This window comes from Pelodiscus sinensis, chromosome 6 (assembly GCF_049634645.1).
Source record: "Pelodiscus sinensis isolate JC-2024 chromosome 6, ASM4963464v1, whole genome shotgun sequence".
Classification (NCBI taxonomy): domain Eukaryota; kingdom Metazoa; phylum Chordata; order Testudines; family Trionychidae; genus Pelodiscus; species Pelodiscus sinensis.
Genome location: NC_134716.1, coordinates 127,755,380 through 127,774,725, shown reverse-complemented (window position 1 = coordinate 127,774,725; position 19,346 = coordinate 127,755,380). Strand labels below are relative to the sequence as shown.

At 55.5% G+C, this 19,346-nt stretch overlaps 1 protein-coding gene across 2 annotated transcripts in view; it reads left to right on the top strand.

Annotated features, from left to right (window-relative positions):
• CNTFR (ciliary neurotrophic factor receptor) overlaps positions 1-19,346 on the top strand; it is a 474,842-nt gene that overhangs the window by 120,186 nt on the left and 335,310 nt on the right. The window contains exon 1 of one of the 2 annotated variants that reach the window (XM_075932804.1): positions 16,672-16,820. The exons of the other annotated variant lie outside the window; for it this stretch is intronic. The gene's annotated coding sequence lies outside the window, so the exon portion shown is untranslated. Of the gene's footprint in view, positions 1-16,671; positions 16,821-19,346 lie in introns of those variants that run through there. 2 annotated transcript variants of the gene reach the window in all.

Here is a 19,346-nt window from a genome sequence, read left to right as displayed (position 1 = left end):
GGGGCAGCTGCACCCCCAGAGGCTGGGACAGGGGAGCGCTCCCTCACCCTGGAGCAGAGAAGGGTGACCTCTGCTCCTGCCGCCTTCCTCCCCCCCCCATCCATGCTGCCTCCGCTGACTTGCACTGTAGCGCCGCCTAGTGGTCAGCTGTCAAAAAAAGGATGGAGGCCCCAGTGCATGGGGGGGGGGGAAGGGGGGGTTGTACTACCAATACCCCGAAGAGCTCCCCCTTAAAGATGTGACTCAACACGTAGGTGGCATCAGCAGGGAATGAAAAGGGAGAAGGAGGCAAGGGGTCCCCTTTTCTCCTCTCCGTTGGGATGGCTGTCGGGGCAGGGACTGCCGGGTCACCAGCCCCAAGTATCCAGGAAGCCAGAGTCTGCCCCCGGCGTGAAATCGTGGGGGGTTCACCCCCAGGAGATTTTTTTTAAAATAACAAGCGTCTGGGTCCTTTTCTGTGCTGTAGTGGGTCTGAGCCGCGTTCCCCAGCTGTGGGGTCACGTTCCCCAGCTGTTCTTTCCAATCCGGGGCTCTGGGAACTTTGCCCGGGGACGCTTGTGCCTGGGGGAGCAGGGGTTGAGGGAGGCCGGCCGTGGGGCGCAGCGGCGAAAGTCGGCGGGGGCGCAGCTCCAGCAAGAGCCAGCTGAGCCGCCGCAGAAGCCAGCGGGGAGCGACGGAAAGAGCCGGCAGGGAGCCGGGTTGCCACAGGACAGGGCCCGGAAGAGATGCGGGAGAGGCCGCGCAGGGCCACTGTTGCTCGGCGGGGGCTGCCCTGCTGCAGCTGGAGGGGTTGGAAATGTGGGTCGGGGCTGCCTGCCCGAAAGAGCCACGTCGCTCTGGCTGCCCTGGCAGAGTTGAACCCCCCAGGACCATAGATTCTGGCTTGGAGGGCAGCTAGGATCTCCGTCTGCCCGCGTTGTTTTGGGGACCCTGGTTCTCTCAGCCCCCCACTGGAAATCCCCCCTCGGCGCCCGTGTCCGCATGCCCTTTGGGTCCGGCACCGCCCCGGAGCGGCGCTAAGCGAACTCTGCAGCGCGCCATGGCGGGCGGCAGTCGGGGTCCCTCCTGGCAGGGGCCCGCGCTCTCTGGACAGCTTCTGCGGGCACTTCCAGAGTGGCCCTCTCGCCGCCGGGGAAGGCAGAGCCGCTCGCATGCGACTCGCCAGCTCCCCGGTGCTTTTAACAGAGTGCCAACGTTTGACAAAACCATTCAGTTAAATTAAGCCCTATGTGCTCTAAATGGATTCGGAGACTTTTGACTGACTCGCTATTAGCGGCGCTGTCTCTTCTCCTCCCCCCCCTCGTCTCTCCTCTCACCCCCCAGCTTTTCCGCCGCCTCCATTTCATCCTGCCTCGTGTGCCGCTCGTTTTACGGCTGACATTTCCAAGTGGCGGGCCGGGGCTCAGGGAGAGGCTTGGCATTTGGAACGGTGCTGTCAGCGGCCCGGGTGCTGCGGCTGCCGCAGCCACGTGGGAGCTGTCCCCAGGCTGGTGGCACTGCCCCCGTGGGCAGAGGAGAGACTTTGCCTGACGGCTGCCACGCAGGCTGGGTGGCCGCCTGGAGGGGCGCGGGCGCTGTCCGTTAACCACGGGCTGTTCCTGTCCCTGCTGGCGCAACCAGCTCTCCGCCGTCTCTCCTCACCGGGGTGCTGAGGTGGGTGGTTTATTGCTGCTTCGTGCTGGGCGGTTTCCAAGCGCCGACGAGGGAGGGTGTCTGCTCCCCAGGCTCACCGCTGAAGGGCAGAGGAGCAGGCTGAAGCAAGAATCACAGGACTGGAAGGGACCTCGAGAGTCATCGAGTCCAGTCCCCTGCCCCCATGGCAGGACCCAATACTGTCTAGACCATCCCTGATAGACATTTATCTAACCTGCTCTGAAATATCTCCAGAGATGGAGATTCCACAACCTCCCTGGGCAATTTATTCCAGTGTTTAACCACCCTGACAGGTGGGAAGTTTTTCCTAATGTCCAACCTAAACCTCCCTTGCTGCAGTTTAAGCCCATTGCTTCTAGTTCTATCCTCAGAGGCCAAGATTAATACGTTTTCTCCCTCCTCCTTATGACACCCTTTTAGATCCCTGAAAAGAATGCGAATAACCAGAGCCAGTTTTAGCCAAGTCACTTTGATTCACTTCAGGCACCAGGGGGGCTCATCTCTGGCCAGGGTGGGGCCGGAGGGAAGGGCTCTGGGCAGTGCTACCGCAGGCGAGGGGGGACAGGCCATCGCTGAGGTGGTCGGGTTTGGAATAGCGGAGGAGTGGGGGGACAGGGCAAAGGGGCATGGGCAAGGGACCAGGCCTGGCGCAGCAGCGGGGGAGAACTGCTGGATCTCCATAGAGCTTCCAGATGTGGCCGGCAAACCAGCACGCCGAGAGGTAGGACTGAGGGGCACCGGCAGAGCTGAACATGTGGGCCCAGGAGAGGCGGGGCTGCTGAAGCGTGGGCCTGGGCCAAACTGGCCGAAGCTCGTGAGCAGGGGCGTGAGGCGCATGTGGCCAGGAAAGGGGTTCGCGCTGCCCCGCCGCTGCACCACGGCTACACTCACAGCAGCCGCATCAGGAATCCCGCTGCACGCGCTACCTCGCCTGCCCGGCCATGGACACGCTAGCGCCCTGTTCGCACCCGCACAGCTGCTCCCCCCCACCCCTCCGAGCATCTGCATGCCCGCTGCTCCACTCCTCACGCCGCGCTCTGCGTCGTGGGGGCATGGCACTCGGAGGGTGGAGCCAAGGATGAAAGAGGGAGGGGCTTGCAGGAGAGGCCAGGAAGTCCGTCTGGGTGCACGTGGCTGGAATGTTAGATGCAGCTGGCCCCTCTGTACAGAGCCAGCTTAATTTGAACAATGACATTGTCATCGCTAGCGCTGCCACAGTACTCGTCCCAGCCATCCTCCAGGAATTAAAGGTGAATCTTTCCAGGTGACGAAACCTCCAGGGATCTTTCCAACCACACTGGGGAGACCCACTTTCATCAGGTGCCATGTAGCTCTCCCAGCGCTGTAGGAAGGAGGTCAGAAGCACAGAACCCTCCCTTATAACCCAGCGCATGGTACACGATGCACTAATGGCCGCGGTTTTCCTGTTATCTTTGCGTTTCTCCGTCCTGTCAGATTAATTTATGCCGACGCGCTCAAAGTCAGCTGCTCCTTTCCTGGGGCGGGGAGGAGGTGCCGTCCTTCATTTGCATCCTCGCTTTCTGTCTCATTGCCCAACAACATCCCAGGCTTTGACGTCAGCCCCCAGCCGGCTGGTACCCTCTCTGCCCCATTAACTTCGCGGGGAATCAGCGACTCCGTGGGAAACTCGGGGGGAGAGCGCCGCGCCGCGCTGGCATCATTGTAGAGAGGGGAATCGGTTTGGTCCTCGAAACTAACTGCAGCAGATTCCTTAACAGACCAAGACGGGGCCAGTGAAAAACCTCTCAAACTGGTGGAGATGTAGAGGCAATTTCTGCCCTAGGGATGAAATCAAAATCCTGACAGTTTTCTTCCTCAGCCTCTTGTGCGCACATGCACGCACGCACGCACACGTGCAAATCCACATGCAGACAGGATGTAAAAAAGCCGTGCAAAAATGTAACCGCTCCTGGGGTGCTGCAGAATACCTCTCCCCACGCACTGGGGAGGAGGGATCGCTGCTATTATGCCCCCTGGAATATCCAGCTCCCTTCCTGCAGACCAACTCACCTTTCCCTTGACTTCTCTCCTCCCTGACCCTCTGCCTACCCCTGGTTCGGTCCGACCCCGGCAGGTGAAAATACGTTGATTCGTGTAAACATGTAACCGCTGACATTTTCAGTGGATACACATTTACATGGCGGGGGGGGAGGCGGAAGCTGGTGCTCATGGGAAGCCAGCTCCCTGCATGTACCCGCTCCTGCCTGCCCCCCTCCTCTGCACTGCTGCCTCTGATACAGAGGCAGCAGCATGGCAGGAGGCAACTCCATGGGAGCTGTTATGCACTTAAAAGCTGGCTCTCCATGCCCAACGGCTCCCGCCTCCTTCCCCCTGTTGCCCCTGATACAGAGGCAGCAGTAGGGGGTGGGGGGGGGGGGTCTACATGTAACTGAGAGGGTTAACTGAGAGCCCAGGCTCATTGGGTAACCATGTACTCGGCTACATGTTCACATGCCGAGTCGCCAGAGACCCATTGTGCCAGGCGCTGCACAGGCAGAGAAGGAGAGAGTCCCTGCGCGAAAGAGCTGCTGTCTAAATAGACAAGATTGAGCAGGGGAAACTGAGGCACGGAGCTGTGACCTGCCGAGAGTCGCTCAGCCAGTCAGGAAGAGCCAGCATAGGACCCAGGTGTCCTGGGTCCAGCAGGCCACGGACCGTGCTGCTTCTCTAAGAGCGTGCCCTGCTTAGTAAATCACACCCGTGCTATAGAACGGAGAGCGCAGAGGGTCGGGGTCTCTCTCTCTTGTGGTTCTTCTCCCTCCTATCCACTGTTCTCAGAGGCCTCCTATGCAGGCGGCATGTGAGAGAGCGACACCTCTCCCTTGGCTTCCCCTCCCAACCTTTTCCAACTCAGCCAACCACCTTCCACCCTCCCCCTGCTGCCGGCTTTTCTCTTAGCATGCCGAGGAGTAACGGCTCGATTCCTTGGAATTAAAAGTCCGTATTTCTCACGGCAAACAGTCGGCTTCCCATTTCCCTTTCAAATCAGTAGCGATGAGGGAAATCGGGTATAACCTTGGTGTATTGTCACGGGCGCAGGGGGTGGGATATCCTGAGATACTGAACCTGAGAGAAGAGAAATCCGGATGTAGAACGTTCCCAGTCAATAAATGCAGAACGGGGTCAGTATCAATGAGACACACACAGAAATGCGGGCATTACAGCATGTTCTGCATTAAAGCGTGTTGAAAAAATGCACTTGGAATTGCAATATTTGAGAAGCCTGTGCTGATGTGCCTAAAACTATGGCTAATGGGCAGAGTTAAGGTGATCTATGCAGCCTTAGCTTTTGTTTGTTTCTTGATTCCCCACCACTCAGCTGACCAGCTTTAACGCAGTTTTGTGTTTGTATCTGAATCTCTTGGGGTTTTTTTCACTCTCCAGTGGTCTTGTCTATAATGTCCATAACAAGGGGCGTGAGTCAAGTTAGTTTGCCCAGGGAGCCAGGAGCACTGAGTGTATGGTATTGGGGACTCTTGCAAAAATCCCATTGTTAGCAAAGCCATGCAGTGGGGCATATGCTGCCCTTGAAAAGCCAGCAAAAGACAGAGCCAGTCTTACAGGGGTGGAGGAGACCTTTGCTCTGATGTAGACTAATGCTTCCATTACGTTACTAGCTGTGTCGGCTCAGAATTTCAGTGTGCAGCCAGATGTTCGCAAACCGTTCCTTTCTCTTTCCACAAAGTGCCAGAGGGTCCTACAGCCTCATCTGTGCAGCCGCCAGCTGCGATCTGAAGGGACGTGTTTCTGTAGGACAGCTGTCCTACCCAAGGACCTCTGCTGTCGGGCGTCCATACAGGCCAAGACTAAGGATAAACTTGAGTCTGAGCTGGGAGATTGAGTGCAGAGACCCCCTGGCTCTGCCACCCGGAAGGAGGATGCTGTGGAAAAGCAGGACTGGGAGCTGGTGAAAAGAGGGCTGTTGAGCAAGGCGGTATAGGAAACAGGCTGAGGACTTAGGCTGTGTCGACACTGCAGGCTTCTTTCGGAAGAAGCTTTTCCGGAAGAGATCTTCTGAAAAAACTTCTTCCGAAAGAGAGCATCCAAACTACCAAAGCTCATTGAAAAAGCCGTCTGCTTTTCCAAAACAGCGTCCACACTGAATGGACGCTCTCTCGCATGGAAGCTGTGATTGCTATGGGCGGAATGGCTACCAAGGCACCTGTGCTTTTTCCTCTTTCCTCCTCTATTGAAAGAACTGCCCCTTCCTCGGCCACACACGCCTTTTTCCAAAAAAGCTCTTCCGGGAAAAGGTTTCTTCCTCGTAGAAAGAGGATTGCCAGGAGCGGGAAATCCCTCGGTTCTTTCGATTTACTTTCGGAAGAACTCGATTGCAGTGTGGACGTAACTGACATTTTTTCAGACTAAAATGTCTATTTTTCCAAAGAAACTCAGCCATGTAGACATACCCTAGGGAGGAGTTCGGGGGGGGGGAGTGCAGCCGGCACGTGCAGAGCCATGGTGAGGGGGGGTTATGGCATATGGATAATGACATGGACCAGTACGTGCTAGTTACTTCCCTAGGCGGGTGGGGAAGCGCTGGGCTGGGTTCCCTAGGGAGGGGTGGAGTCTCCATCCCTAGAGGTGTTTAAGTCCCGGCTTGACCAAGTGCTGGCTGGGCTGATTGAATTGGGTTGGTCCTGCTTTGGGCAGGGGGCTGGACTCGATGACTCCTGAGATCTCTGCCCTCCCGGGATTCTAGGATCCTCCCTTGAGGTTTGAGGACTGGGGATGGGGCACATTTTGGGGGGTGGGGTGGGAGGGAGAGAAAGTTCCCCACAGCAGCAGCAGGAGAGGCCTCCAGGTACGCCCAGCAAACAGCAGGTGGAGGAGACGAATTCCATGCCTTCAGGTAGGGTCGGGTTAATGGGTGTGTGTCGGGACAGCCAAACCTCACCAGCTGTGTCTGAGCCCCCATGTGCAGCCACGGGGCCCAGGGAGCTTGGCCGGAGAGAGGAGGTACCCGGCGTAGGTCACCCCAAGGACCGTGTCTGGCGGGGTGTAGCGCCTCTCATAGAATCCGAGAACCGTGGGGCGGGAAGAGACCCCAGGAGTCATTGAGTCCAGGCCCCCACCCAAAGCAGGACCAACCCCAACTCAATCAGCCCAGCCAGGGCTTGGCCAAGCCGGGACTTAAACACCTCTAGGGATGGAGATTCCACCCCCTCCCTAGGGAACCCAGCCCAGCGCTTCCCCACCCGCCTAGGGAAAGAGTTTTTCCTAATCTCCAACCGAGACCTCCCCCACTGCAACTTGAGCCCATTGCTCCTTGTTCTGCCACCTGCCCCCACTGAGAACAGCCTCTCTCCGGCCTCTTTGGAACCCCCCTGCAGGGAGTTGCAGGCTGCTCTCAGATCCCCCCTCACTCTGCTCATCTGCAGACTGAACAAACCCAAATCCCTCAGCCTCTCCTTGTAGGTCATGTGTCTCCGCCCCTGAATCATTTTGGTCGCCCTCCACTGGATCCTCTCCAGTGCGCCCACATCCTTCCTGTAGTGGGGGGCCCAGAACTGGACAGAGCACTCCAGATGTGGCCTCACCAGTGCCGAATAAAGGGTTATAATCACTTCTCTAGGTCTGCTGGCAATGCTCCTCCTAAGGCAGCCCAAAATGTCATTAGCCTGCTTGCCTACAAGGATGCCCTGTTGGCTCATATCCAACTTCTCATCCAGGGTCCTCCACCTGGGGTGTGTGCCCAGGAATAAGGGCGGAGCTTAGTGCAGGGAGGCGGGGCATATGCATATAGGCGTGCATGGGCACTTTCACTTTGGGTGTGTTACTCTAGCATGCCCAGGCCCCTGTGCAGCGGAGCCCTGCCAGGCGGGGTACGTCTGCACACACAAGAAGGCTGCGGCTCTGCCCAGAAGAAGTCGCACCAGCCGTGACTTTTCCTGTGCCTTGGGAGCCCGACCAGGAGTGCCCTGCCGGGGAAGGCAGAGAGGGCGGGCTGGCTGCAGGCCGCCTGGAGTTAAGCAGACGTTGACAGAAACCAGGAAGCGGACAGCAGCGAGTCTGCTGTAATTATGGCACATTCATTATTGATAAGCTGAAATTGCTGGAAGGAGCCTTGGTAATGCGAACCCTGATGCAGCGCTTCGAAAGGCAATTTAGCTCTCCTCCGTGTATTAGCTCCCTCCGCGCCAGCAGGCAGGGAACCAAAGTCTCATTTGCTACTTCCTCATTGCCTCCTCCTGCCCCCTGCCGTGTGCAAACTTTCAAACTTGTGTGTCCATCGAGGCGCCCGGTTTCTGTCTTCCCCAGACACGGTCGCATCGCCAGGTGCTCCCTAGCAAACATTGACCTCTGTGCTGCCGGTCAGCGCTTCGCCTGGGCCTGGGCAGAGATGCCAGCCCTCTGCACTGTCTGCGCTCTGCCGGCCTCGTGAACTCCTTCGCATTCGTAGAACAAGGTGGTTTCCACACCCTCACGGAAAAGAGGGCCCTGCCAGTGTTCCCTGTAAGCTGAGCTCTTGGATGGCCAATCAGGAGAGAATCAGGTGCTACTAGCTAATTAGCAGAGCACCCACAGCTGCCCAAAGCCGGCAGCATGTGTTTCTATTGGTAGTGCACATCTGCACTTGTCTTGGTGCACGTAATAAAATGTATTCCACACACAGGTGGGAAAAATTAGAGGGAACGCTGCCCCCAGGTCTCAGGTTTCTGGGAGTTTGGACTGAGTAGAGATTCATGATTTGGCAGTTGCTTGGGCCGGTTTACGTGCACTGAAGTAGTCCCCGGAGAGATTTGAACCAGCGGAGCGCTAACGGAATTTGTTTGGTGGGGATGTGTTTCCATAGAGGGACCTCAGGGTGGTCTGCTCAGCAGCTGGTGGAGGGAGGGGCGCATTTCCCAGAACCTGAGCTAGCCTGCTGAAAACAGGAGGATGGTCGTGACAGTTCGGACTAGCCATCCACGTACAATCCCCTCCAGGGTCCTAGTTTTGTGCGTGGCCAGAGCGCCCCCTAGCAGTGCGACTGTTTAGCAGAGCTGGTGAATGGATCCATGTCCCCGCTATCACTCCCATCCGTGTGCAGAATACATTTTATGACATGCACCAAGGCATGTGTGAATGTGCACCACCAAGGGAAAAACACAAATCTAGCGGCGAGCATGCTGCTAATCAGCTAGGCGGCAGTGGAGTTTCTCCTGAGCGGCTGTACAAGCCCCCAGCTTACAGGGAACACTGGGGCAGGTGTTTTCCCGAGCCGGGAGCTACCCCTCATGGTTGGTGTGTAGGTAAATCCTTAAGCTTCATACCTGGGTAGCCGGTGGTTTCCAAATGTCCTAGAGGAAAAAGGGTGCCCAGTGATTTCCGGCAGGTTTGATGCGTTCTCTTTTTTTCCGTGACATTGTCATATCCGCCTGGCTAGCGCGCGCTCAAGCCGATTAGCTTCGGCCTGTGAGTTCCAGCCCTTGCCGAACATCCCCCGCCCTTATCTATTATACAGTAGTTTTAAGAGGATTAAGACAATAGCTAATGTAAATGATGAATGAGGTAGATTGCCCAGGCCTTGGGCCACTAGAGAATTCCCTTCACACAGATTAGCCGGCTCACTAACTAAACACTGGGGCACCCAGAGTAAATCCCAGCAAATAAGCAGCTAACGGGCCGCAGTAGGATAGAAGGGTTTAAAAACTGGGTTTTGCTTTTCCCGGCGGCTGTGCTGGGTCCCTGCAACAGCCGTCGCCAAAGGATCCTACTTGGGTAACAGCTGACAGGCCGCGAGAAAGAGACACCAGCGGGTGGCCCAGGAAATGAAGCGTCCAGAACTTCCCGATCAATACCATTATCAGATACAGATGGTAACTGGAGAGGAGAAGGATCAATGTAGCTGCTGCTCCCCTCCCCTGGCCTCTGTCCTCCCCGCTCCCCGGATTCAACCGCCTTCTCGTTTAGCTGGTGCTGTGGGCAAGGTTCCACTGTCCTCAGCTTTTGTGCCCACGTGGAACCTGCCGACAGGAGGAGGTGACGTAGTCGTCTTTTGCCGCCCTCATTCCTGGGTGGGAGGCGTCCGGTGACTTTGGCACGCCAGCGTCGGGGGCAAAGGATCGGTACAAAGCTGAGCAGATTGCCAGGAGGGATTTCTGGTCACGCTCCGACAGGGAGACCTCGGACCTGCCAGACCAGATCAATCCTAGTAGACCAGGATTGTGTCTCCATTAGTAGCTTGTACTAGTTTCTTCAGGAGGATGCGTGACCCTGTAGTACATGGGTCCCAGGGGGGGGTGAGGTGACCCAGTCTCTTCCCGCCCCCCTCCATCTCCCCCCTGCCCCGGTAAATTCCCCCTCCTCCCCATGTTTTACTGCTATTTTTGTTTTGTTTTTTGGCCCCGGTCAGTTCTTTTTTTTTTTTTTTTTTTTTTTGCTTAAGTTCTGCTGCTATTCGGGAGGTGGGTGGGCATGAGGGTTTCTCAAAAATCAAAAAGGGGGCATGATGCCGAAAAGTTTGGGAACCATTGCTTTAGTGCATAATTAATGACCATGGAAGAACAGGTCTGGACGGTGCCTGGAGAGGTCATCTAGTCCAGCCCCCCGTGCCAAGGCAGACCCAAGTAAACCTACACCAGCCCTGAGAGCAATGTTCCCTCTAATTTTTCCATCCATGTGCAGAATAAATTTTGTTCTGTGCACCAAGGCAAGTTATTCGCATGATATTCTTATTGATAAACTAGGCAAATATAACTTAGATAGGGCCACGATAAGGTGGGTGCATAATTGGCTGGATAACCGTAGTCAGAGAGTTGTTGTTAACGGTTCTAAATCCTGCTGGAAAGGGATAACAAGTGGAGTTCCTCAAGGGTCTGTTTTGGGACCCGTACTGTTCAATATCTTCATCAATGATGTAGATATTGGGATAGAGAGTACGCTTATTAAGTTTGCAGATGATACCAAACTGGGTGGGGTTGCGACTTCTTTGGAGGATAGGGACATAATTCAAAATGACCTTAGCAAGTTAGAGAAATGGTCAGAGGTAAACAGGATGAGGTTTAATAAAGAGAAATGGAAAGTGCTCCACTTAGGAAGGACCAATCAGTTCCATGCATACAAGATGGGAAGCAGCTGTCTAGGAAGGAGCATGGCGGAAAGGGATCTAGGGGTCATAGTGGACCACAAGTTGAATATGAGTCAACAGTGTAATGCTGTTGCAAAAAAAGCAAATATGATTCTAGGTTGTATCAACAGGTGTGTTGTAAGCAAAACTCGTGAAGTCATTCTGCCGCTCTACTCTGCACTAGTTAGGCCTCAGCTGGAGTACTGTGTCCAGTTCTGGGCGCCACATTTCAAGAAAGATGTGGAGAAATTGGAAAGGGTGCAGAGAAGAGCGACAAGAATGATTAAAGGTCTAGAGAACATGACCTATGAAGCCAGGCTTCATGAACTGGGCTTGTTTAGTTTGGAAAAAAGAAGATTAAGGGGGGACATGATAGCGGTTTTCAAATATCTAAAAGGGTGTCACAAGGAGGAAGGAGAAAATTTGTTCCTCTTGGTTTCTGAGGACAGGACAAGGAGTAATGGGCTTAAAGTGCAGCAGGGGAGGTTTAGATTGGACATTAGGAAAAAATTCCTAACTGTCAGGGTGGTCAAATATTGGACTAAATTGCCAAGGGAGGTGGTGGAATCTCCCTCTCTGGAGATATTTAAGAACAGGTTAGATAGACATCTGTCAGGGATGGTGTAGACTGAGCTTGGTCCTGCCTTGAGGGCGGGGGGCTGGACTCGATGACCTCTTGAGGTCCCTTCCAGTCCTATTATTCTATGATTCTAAGTGCAGATGTGCACCACCAATATACACACATGCTGCTGGCCATGAGTGCTCTGTTAATCAGCGGAGCGGCACCTGATTCTCTCCTGGGTGGCTGCCCACGTGCTCAGCTTACGGGGAACACCGAGCTATTTGTCCAGTCTGGTCCTAAAAGCTTCTCACGCTGCAGAGTCCACAGCCTCCCTCGGAAGCCCGTTCCAGAGCGTCGCTCCCCTTTGCGGTAGGCAGGTTGTCCTAATCTCTGACTGACATCTCCCCGGCAGCAGAGGAAACCCGTTCCGCCTTGTCCTCCTTCAGCGGGGGTGGAGAGCAATTGATCACAGATTGGAAGACTGTTCTCTGGCCCTCCCTCGGTTGGCTTTCCCCAAGACTAAACAGGCCCTGGGTTATTTGTACCTTCCCTCATGGGTCAGGTTTTCTATTTAGCGCTCTGGACTCGCTCCAATTTCTCTACCGCTGCTGACCTAGACTTGGCCGCCGCATTCCAGCGTGAAGTAGACACAGACGATTCCTCCCGTGTCGGCCGCGCCTGGGGATACTCCCCAGCATGTTCGCTTTTTTTATAACTCCATCACTTTGTTGATTCCTTTTCAATTTATGACCCACACCAACCCCCAGACCTTTCGGAGCAGTACCTCCACCCAGCCAGCGAGTCCCAGTTCTGTAGCTGGGCATTTGGTTTTTCCTTCCTAAGGGTTATCCTGGCTGAACCTCTCGGCTGTGTCTAGACTGGCCGTTTTTTCTGGAAAATCAGCCGCTTTTCCGGAAAAACTTGCCAGCTGTCTACACTGGCCGCTTGAATTTCCGCAAAAGCACTGACTCCCTACTGTAAGAAATCAGTGCTTTTTGTGGAAATACTTTGCTGCTCCCGTTCGGGCAAAAGTCCTTTTCCGCAAAAGGGCCAGTGTAGACAGCTGAGATTTGTTTTCCGCAAAAAAGCCCCGATCGCGAAAATGGCGATCGGGGCTTTTTTGCGCAAAAGCGCGTCTAGATTGGCACGGCCGCTTTTCCGGAAAAAGTGCTTTTGTGGAAAAGTGTCCGTGGCAACCTAGACGCGCTTTTCCGAAAATGCTTTTAACGGAAAACTTTTCCGTTAAAAGCATTTCTGGAAAATCATGCCAGTCTAGACATAGCCCTCTAGTCCAGAACCCTCGGGACCTGATCAGTGCCGAACCAGAGATATTTCTGGACCCCGCGAGGTCAATGTTGGTCAGCAGCATTACCAAAATGTCCACTGCTGTTAGAGGACATTGAGGGGTAAATCAGAACTAATGAACAGCACCGAACACTGAGAGCCAGGACTGGTTCTTATGGGATCGCAGGACACTTGGCCACACCCATGAAAAGTGGACATCCGCCTAACTGAAATCATGCCGGACCATGGATGTTGCCGGACCAGAGAGGTTCAACTTGTACTTTGCACTTGTTTTTATTTGCATCTTGATTTCAGACCAACTCTCCAATGTGTCAGGGTTGTTTTGATTTCTCATCCTGGTCTGCAAAGTGTTTGCAACCCCTTCCAGCTTAGTGTCACCCAGAGATGTTATAAGCACACTCTTCACTCCATTGTCCGAGCCATCCGGGCAAATATTGAATGGTGCTGGATTCAGGGCTGACCTCTGTGGGTCCTTACTAGATATGCCTTCCCGTTTGACAGGGAACCATTGATAACTACCCTTTTGAGTACGATCGTCCAACCACCTTTCCCTAATTTTCTTATGAGGATGCCTTTTGGGACAGTGTCAAATGCCTTCCTGAAATCAAAATATCTGTAGGGGAATGTTTGCTCAGTAATATTCTGACACAGGAGGGCATATACCTTTTGTCGATGCGAGTCAAAATGTTCCCATCAAACCTTTTTGATAGAAATCTGTTTTGTTTTGTGGTCTTCAAACAAACAAACACCCAAATATTTTTTGGTTTTGAAAACTCAACATTTTTCAGGGTGTTTTTTTTTTTCTGACACACCAGTAGGTTTTCAAGGCAAATACAAAACAAAACATTTTTTTAACTTCCGGCAATAAACTTAAAGTTTTTTGACTGAGCGTTGTGCGTACATCCGCAGATGGATCTGGAGACCTACTTATAACACCTATTAACTCCGACTCCTTTTATGAACCCTCCCAACCATCGATATCTAGTGGCAAGGAGTTCCTCGGGCTAAACATGTTCAATTAAAAAAAACATAGTTCCCGTTCCCAGTTTTAAATGTGCCACCTTTCATTGTCATGGAGTGGCTCCTTGTTCTTGGATTATGAGTGGGTAAGTGGGCGTCCCTGATTTACCCTCCCTCCCATTGGCTATTTGATATTGCTGGCGGCGAACTCCAGCTCTAACTGCTAGGCGCAACTGCTCATGCCCCAGTCACTGCTGCGAGCCCCTCCCGGTCATTAGCGTATTTGTCCCATGAGGCACGGCACGGACGGGGACCTGAGGCACAGAGACGTCGGGCTAGAGTCACAAAGAGCCTGAGATGCCTAAATGCCTCCATCTAGCTTTCAGGCATTCACAAACTCGAGCTGCCCGAGTTTTGACCTTCCCCTGTAGCTCATGTGGGAGTTCCAGGTGCTGGATAAGCACTCTAACCACTAGGCCACCCTGCCTTTCTACTGCAGCCCAGGAGCAACGGGAGAGCCTCCAGGAGTTGGCATCGGGGGGCGGGGCCTATGGGGCTGCAGTGACAGTCGGCCCTGGCTTGCACCGTGACCAGACAGGAATCCCACGCTTGGGTGTCTTGAGCCGCCAAACCTGGCAAGTCCACCACCCAGCATGGAGGGAGCCAGCCCTGGTCTCTCCTCACGGAGGTGCTGCTTGGGCCAGGGTAGAGTCGTCGGCACCCCCGCTGCCGACAGCAATCCCAGAGGTCAGGCCCGGCGTGGCCCCGGCTGGGCAGGGGTCCAGACACCAGCTGGCAGGAGAAGCGGCCCCGAGATCCGAGGCAGCGCGGTGGAGGGGTCGTCTGGGGGCTGACCGGGTTCACGTACGGGGTGGCGGATCAAGGCGTCTCCACTTCCTCTCCCCGGCTGGACCCCCTGCTCCGTGGCTGGGACACGGGCAGCTCCCCATCCTGTTTCTGGGGACTTGGGGGTCCCCGAGGCGACTCCTGCAGCCACTTGGAAGCCAGTGGGTCCCCGCATTGGCCTAGTCCCTGGAGACGCCCCCCACGCCCATGGCTCCGTCTTCTACCTCCTCGGCCCGGCCCCAGGTCTGGGCTTGTGCCCGGACCCTGCCGGAGTCACCCCATGCTGGCTGAGTCCGGGGCAGGTGCCCTGTGTGAAATCACCCGGGAGACAGCTGCTGCCACGGGCCAACGGCCTCGTAGGGATCAGCACGAGCCTGAGTCATGGGAGCGGAGCGAGGGAAGAGACTCATGACGTCACCGGGAGCCCATCTCCCTGGGCCTGGCTCAGGCTGCGTGGCTGTCGGGGGTTTCTTGTGTCTGGCCCTGCGTGTCTGGCGGGGGGCGGCTGATAGTGGGTCAGGAAGTGAAGGGTAGGTGGCCTCTTCGGACTTCACTGTCCTTCCTCCAGGCCGTGCGTGAACCTGTTCTCCATGACACGTGTGTGCGTGTGTGTTGGGGGGGCATGCATGACACAGCTACGCCCCTTCTGAGGTTGAGCGTTGATCGTCGTGGCCAGACGGGTCACCGTGGGGTGTGGCGGGACACCTCCTGCTGGCCAAGAGGGCAGCTTCCACAGCGCTGCGTCTGCACTACCGGCAGGTCAGCCGTGCAAGGTCGAACGTGGCCGTTACGCCTCGTGAAGGCAGCAGTTCCGAAATCGACCTGAGAGTCGGTGCAACGGGCTTGGTGGTGCGGGCTCGTTGTTTAGAAACTCGAGCAAAGGCGGCTAAGTTCGACCTACACTCCCCGCGGATAGTAGGCCTTCGTCTGAGAGCTGGGGACACTCTGTAGGTCCGGGCCGGTGGGTGTCTGGGTGGGAGCTGCCCGTCTCTCTCCGCACCTGCCTGCAGATAAACGCTCAGCAAAGCGAGGGACAGACCCTTGCTCCGTGCACGGCCGCTCGGCACTGAACCCTACAATCCTAGAGCCCTAGAACTCGCAGGGACCTCGAGAGTCATCGAGTCCCGTCCCCTGCCCTCACGGCAGGACCAAGCTCCGTCTACATCAGTGTTTCCCAATTGGAAGCAAAAGTAAGGGTTCCGCGAGGAGCTGGCACGCCCCGCCCCCTCTTAAAGAGACAGGGCTTTTTTGCATTGGGACTCTTTTTTTTTTTTTTTCTCATCAAAAAGCAGTGAGGCCTTTTTTATTTTTAAGGCAACCCTAGGGGTTCCGTGGCCACATAAAATTGGGAAACACTGATCTAGACCATCCCCGACAAGTGTCTGTCCAACCTGCTCTTAAATATCTCCAGTGAGGGAGATTCTACAACCTCCCCAGGCAATTTATTCCAGTGTTTGACCACCCTGACAGGTAGGAAGTTTTTCCTAATGTCCAACCTAAACCTCCCTCGCTGCAGTTTAAGCCCATTGCTTCTTGTCCTGTCCTCAGAGGCCAACGAGAACAATTTTTCTCCCTCCTCCCTGTGACACCCTTTTAAATACTTGAAAACCGCTCTCAAGTCCCCTCTCCGTCTTCTCCTTTCCAAACTAAACAAGCCCAATTCCTTCAGTCGTCCCTCACAGGTCACGTTTTCTAGACCTCTACGATGCTTTAACCCCCCTGCAAATGCATCTGTCGCCATCCCCGTGGGTGCCCTGTTGTTTCTTGCTTCTCCTCCGGGAAAGGAGCCTCGATCTCTGCAGAGCCGGCCTGACAGGGTTCCTCCTTGACTGCCGTGTGTCCGGCGCCCTGCACGACACGCACAGCCCCTGCCCCAAAGAGCCGTCTGTGGAAACGGGCCAACAGGAGAGGCCAGTATTTCACAGAGTGGGACGTTGGGGTCTGCGCTCAGGCGGCTCTGTGTGCGGAGTCAGCAGGAGCGGGCTCCAGCCGCAGGCCGGCAGCTCACCGCAGGCCGCACCGGGCTGGCAGGGACTCCCGGCACAGCCCGGGCGCGGGAGCGCACCGTGATGCCCGGGCTGGGCTGGATTCCCGCCAGGCCCTGTCGGACGGCCTTAACTCAGCAGCCTGCTTCTCGGCAGGGTCGGGTGTCCGCAGCTGTCACTGGAGCCCGGGGGCGGGTTGCCCCATTAAGCACGAGAAGCAGGCGACGCGCTCGCAAGAAGCAGCAACATTTGCTGCTGCCTCCGGTCGAACCGTGGCAGGCTCAGATTTCTCCGGGGCCGGAGCCCAGCGGCTCACGTGGGCGTGACCCAGCCCGTCTCGGCGACCCCAGGGAGAGGAGTTGACGGGCAGCCCCTGAGAGCTGTGCACCGGCTTGAACGCCTGGACCCCCTGGAGTCACGTTGGACTGACACCGGCGTAAGTGGGAGCAGAGGTTTCCTTTCTTACTGGCTGCAGGACACCGCCCAGACCCCCGCTGGTCCCGCAGCCACACGCCCGGTCTGCACTGTGGGTACCGGTGGCCACCCCGTGGCCCCTCCTTCACAGTGCAGGGTCTGCAGGGCCAAAGCCACCTGATGCTCTGACTCCCGGCATCCGGTCGCAGTGCTGCTCACCCTAGTCACCCATCGGGCTGCAGAGCCCAGCTGGAGTGGGCGGCGGGGTGGCCCATACTGCCGCACCTCGTGGTATCCCACCCCAAGGATTCCCCGTGAGGCCCTAGCTAGCCTCGGGGGTGGGGAGTGATGCTCAGGATACAAAACATCTGGGGGACCCCCGTGCTGAGCGGGAGACCCTCCAGCTGGGGTTATGCTGGAATTTGGACCCGCAGTTGCCGACAGTGGCCAATGCCAGGTGCCCCAGAGGGAGGGAACAGAGCAGGGAATCCTCATGTGACCCCTGTCACCCATTCCCAGCCTGACAAACAGGCGAGGGACACCATTCCAACCCATCCTGGCTAATAGCCATTGATGGACCTAACCTCCAGGAATCTATCTAGCTTTTTTTTTTTGAACCTTATTAAAGTCCTGGTCTTCACAGCATCCTCTGGCGAGGAGTTCCACAGGTTGGCTGTGCGCTGCATGAAGGAAAACGCCCTTTGGTTTGTTTTAAACATAGGGCTCGCTCGATTCGTCAGTATGGCTTACCGTAGGGGTTCTGATTGGCTCTGCTGGTCGAGCCCAGCTTTGCTCCTCTTTCTCCACAGGTTGAAAACTTCCTTATTTTCCTTTTCAAGTTGTTTTTTAAGCTCTCAGCTGAGCTAATCCCTAAAGTGCCCGTTGCTTTTAATATGTGAGCGAAGGAAATTGACAAATCATCGCGCTGTGCTCGCTGGCTCCCCAGCCCACAGCTCCCCCGCAGCGTCCCCAGCAGATGGCTAGTGCCAGCGCGTTAGAACCACCTGGATTTTGGGTGCCGCCGCTCCTGGGTCCCCCACCTGAGACCTCTCCATGGGGCCTGACATTCTGACTGTGCAAAGCCCCCATCTTACAGCATTCCAGCCCCTCTTCAGGGATCCCCGGTTGTACCCACAAATGGAGATGGCGAAATTCACGGTCTAGGGAATACATCAGTTCATTGCTGTAGATTTATTGCCTCTGCGTTACTTGGTCCCTGTGAGGTCAGCCTTGCTAGAACAACTGGCTTTAGGCAGGGAGAAATTATTCCCTTTGGTCAGTAAGGGTGTGTCTAGACTATATGGCTCCGTCGACGGAGCCACGTAGATGAGTTTACTAGACATCGAAAAACGAAGCGGCGATTTAAATAATCACCGCACCGTGCCGATCAGCTGTTTGGCGGCACAGTGGGGCAGTCTGGACGCGCCGTGGTCGACAAGGGAAGCCTTTGTCGACCGCTCCGGTAAACCTCATTTCACGACAAAGGCTTCCCTTGTCGACCGTGGCACGTCCAGACTGCCCCGCTGTGTCGCCAAACAGCTGATCGGCACGGCGCGGCGGCCATTTTGATGTAAATGAAGCGGCAATTATTTAAATCACCGCTGCATTTTCCTATGTCTAGTAAACTCATCATACCCTTAGTGGGGGTGTCAGTTGCTGTAGATAGGTAGGGCTGCCTATTAGTAAGAGTGATTAGAAGACTGTTTCCAGTTATTCTTAACCACAAACTCTAACCATTGGGGTTGAAATTTCCCATTCAAAGTATCGGCGTCCGCAGGACATTTTCTGGAACTTTTCAGCATGATCGATTTCACTTCAAGTTAGGGAGAAGTTACTTTGCTCAGACGGACATCTGTCAGGGACCATCCAGAACAGGGGTCTCAAACGTCACTGCACTACGACCCCCTTCTGATGACTCTGGCGGACCCCACCCGTAGTTAGAGAACTATGGGTCTCGATGGGGCTGGACCCTGCCTTGACCGACCTCTCGAGCGCCGTTGCAGTCCTACGGCGCTCCGATTCTTACAGTCGTTCCACGGAAACACTCTCATGCCTCCTGGCTTCAGAGCGGAGCCGTAATACTTGGTGGCGGGCTGTTTCCCTGGAGTCAGGGATGTGCCTTTTGCTGTCCCCGTGAAAAGCCGCCTACAATTGGCCCGGTTCTGACAGATCTGCCTGTGCGTGTGTGTTGGTGTGTAGGTGTGTACCTGTGTTTGTGGGCCACGGTGAAAGGGCTGGGATGGGTTTCACACTTCGCGCAGAGATCCGGCATCTAGGCGTAGGCGTAGAACAAAATAAATATTCAAAACACGCTCCAGCCTTTTTGCACTGTGCATCTTGGGTGGGCCACGGGGTGTAATTCTCTTCTCGCTTACACCCTGGGAACACTGTTGTCTTTGGGGGGATTGCCCCTGGACTCCACTAGGGCCGGTGAGAAGACAACCAGGCCCCCTAGCTCCTGTGCGCACTGTTGCTGTTGTCTGTGGACAGTAAAATCTGGACTGTTTAAACGTATCTCCGTGCTGTCTATGTTGGGGGGGCAGGGCGG